Genomic DNA, 3,314 nt, shown 5'->3' with positions numbered 1-3,314 from the left:
TCTTTCCCTCAGCTATACCTATTATGGGAGCAGACTGATTCTGGGACATGCTGTTCACCTGGATCTCTGTAAGATGGCAAATAAATGCTGATGGAGTAGGCAGCCCACTTAGAAAAGAGGAAAATTTTTGATACCAACTTATTCAAGATACAGTATCATTTGCTTGCTAATTATGTTGGCTGTTTTGGTAACAAGCCAGTAGGAAGAATTGAGCAAATCAATTAAATAGCTCATTTGACAGTTCTAGAAAATATTTTCTTTAAAACCATTTATAATCTGATAATGGAAGCAGCTGTCACACATTAGAATCCCTCTTCTGACTTTCACTCCTGTCAGAGAAAAAGACCTGCCTGTGATCCATAATTTTTCATCAAGCCAGAGAAAGTTAGTTAGCATCAAGGAAAGAAATCCTTCATTTTCTTTATATTCCTTCTGCTGCCATTCAGTGGAATAATTCTTCATCTACTTGGTACTGTTCTGAAGACCAGAACTCCAGAGATTTAGATTTCTGGTAGAAACAGTGGGCCTTTCAAGGGCAACAGTCCAAAAAGTACTAGTGCTATTTAGTGTTCAGCCCCTGTTAGAACCATATGGTTTTTTTAATCGGTCCTTGTGTTCTGTCAGGTCCTGAGGTATACAACCTGGCAACACTTGAAACATATCTTAGCATAGTGAGGGATTTTGCAGGAAATCCAGGATCAAACACGATATTTTAAATATAGAATGTAGAAGAAATACTTTGGCTGTTACTATTGTAAAATGTTCTTTAACTGCACGTGCAATATATGTTGTATGTAATTTTCCCAGAGGAAATTCCAGATAATTGGTCATTTCTTCTCAACATAATACCATTTAAATGCTATTATTTAAATAGGTCAAACCCAAACATTTTGTATATACATCCACTTCTTATGCTATTGTTTTGAAATGAATTAAGTTTATTTTGTACTGTTAAGTTGTAGGGGGCCACACAAATTCTTTTGCTTTTAATGTCTCTCCTGCAATTCTCCCAATTCACACAGCATTAATTAGCAGATACTTGCTTTCATTCATATCCTGGACTGATTCACTATGTTTCATGAGGCAGTAGCAAACATTGAGGGGTTGGACTAGATGATCTTTCGAGGTCCCTTCCAACCCCTGAGATTCTATGATTTAGGAATTTTTTTCCTAAGGACCAAATTTCAACCATAAATCACCAATTTCAACTGAGATGAGACTGAAAAATGTTTTCTTTGCAGTGCCCCATTCAAAGATTTTTAAATGGGCCTGAAGGACTCTGACATAAGAAAGTTACCACAGCTCAAGAAATGACAATATATAATCTACCTGCAGACACCGTGTGCAGCCTGAGCCTCTTGAAGCATTAAAATAGGGTATGTTTGTTCTAATATACTTCATTTTTTCAGGGCTAAGAACATTTATGGTCCACAGATCAGCTCATGTGCAAGAATTCAATCTCCTTCATTTATATGTCAACATGATGTTTCAGATTAGACTCTTGAATAATTTTTGAGTCTTGGCTCTAGTACAGGGAGACAGATGTTCTGGAAACACTTCCAGAAACTTTTCTCCAAAGGAAAAAAATCTTTTCAGTCTACGTTCCTCTGATTCATACCCATGTTCCTGGTGGTAACTGTGGGCTGATCTAGCTAATCAGTGGAAAGTTACCCTGTTAGAATATTAAGCTAAGCTGTTAATAATACATTACAGAAGTCAGAAACAGGACCTTGAAGTGACCTTACTAGGTTAATATCTACATACAAGCCGAAAGGAGCACATGGACTATTTTAAGGAAAGCTGGCTGGAAATCAACACATAGGATTGAATTTGGGAAACGCTTGGGCACCTGAACTATTTACAGATCTTCATTTACTAAACTATTAGCTGGTGCATGAGAAAGCCAGCCACATCCTGGCTTCCTTTATGATAACAGCGCATTAGAACAGGCTACTGCAAAACAGTCAAGAATTATTATTTTTTTTTAACTTAATCTGTGACCCTGCATCACATTCAGAAAGGATCATATACAGGGAACAGCTGAATCTCAAACATCCATGTTTGAGTTCTTCTGTGCTGTAGAAAATAGGTTTTTATTAAGCTATTTCAGTTTGTTGTAAATCAGACTTTAGCTGGAACACTTCATCAAGCACTTCCCCTCTTTTACTACATATTCTCAAAGGACAGTTTGTGCTGACAATCAGCCAAGACCACTCAGAGTGACCAAAGAGGCATGCATGTGTTCCTTAACTTTGATTAGATGTACAACTCCTCAGGTTTTGCCTTCTTCAGCTTAACTGAGGAATGACTAGAGTTGTAAGCTGTGCCATGCACAGAGAAACTTTTCCTAGGCAAAAAAAGTCAGAATTTTGCACATTGTTCCTAATAAAAAATAAATTAACATGGGACAATGACTCTCAGCAGGTGGTAAATTTGGACAATGATAATGTTCACTGCCTGAGACTGAATTTAGATGCATCAACATGCATAAGAAATTACTATACATTGCTAGATAGCAGATAAAAGGCATTTCAACCAGCAGAAAAACCTAAATGTAATATAGGTGCTTTCAAGTACAGATTTTTATCTGTTTTCCTTTGCCATTTAAATACTGATATTTACACAAATTGCTATCTCTGTATGACTACCCTAGCAAAAGCATGCAGAGAAGCAAAATATAGCCAGAAGACTGACACAGATAGCATTATTGTATTCAGTGAAACTGTCCTCCTTAGAAGAACACAAAGGTTACTAGATGCAAGTGGTTAGAACAGACCCAAGAGGGACAGAAATTGAGAGGCTTAAGTCTCAGTCCAGCAGTGCAGCCATCATATAAGTTACTGCTACTGGTTTTCATGTTGAAAACAGTGGGCTGTTTTTGCCTAAGCACTGACAGCAAGATTGGACCACCCGTTTGCTTTGCTTTCCTCCTCTCTAAAGGTATTGCTTTAGCTGCCATTCTAAACAAAATTTGCTCAGTTTCTTTAATAAGGGAACTGAACAATTCAGCGAACTAAGTAAATTACTAAGCCTCAAGCGGCTCCCTTTTAAAGGTGTCATGTTGTTTCTTGGTTACTGCCAAGAAGCCTCAAATTTGCAAGTGACCTTCATTTGTAATTTATGTTACACTCTATGTGAGCTTATCTGCAAGACTTAGCTTTTGTTTGCTATGGGCAGTATCAGTTACAAAAGGAGAATCTCCAAATAGTACATTTTGAAAATAACTTCCAATAGGTCTGATGAAGATTTGCCTTCCAAATAAAAGCTTCATAGTGAGCATTTACTTGGTTTACAACAGTGTTTTTTAATTTTAA

The sequence above is a fragment of the Chaetura pelagica genome, unplaced genomic scaffold, assembly GCF_000747805.2.
Source record: "Chaetura pelagica isolate M959 unplaced genomic scaffold, ChaPel_1.0 scaffold425, whole genome shotgun sequence".
NCBI classification, from domain to species: Eukaryota; Metazoa; Chordata; class Aves; order Apodiformes; family Apodidae; genus Chaetura; species Chaetura pelagica.
Note: the sequence above shows the minus strand (reverse complement) of the source record.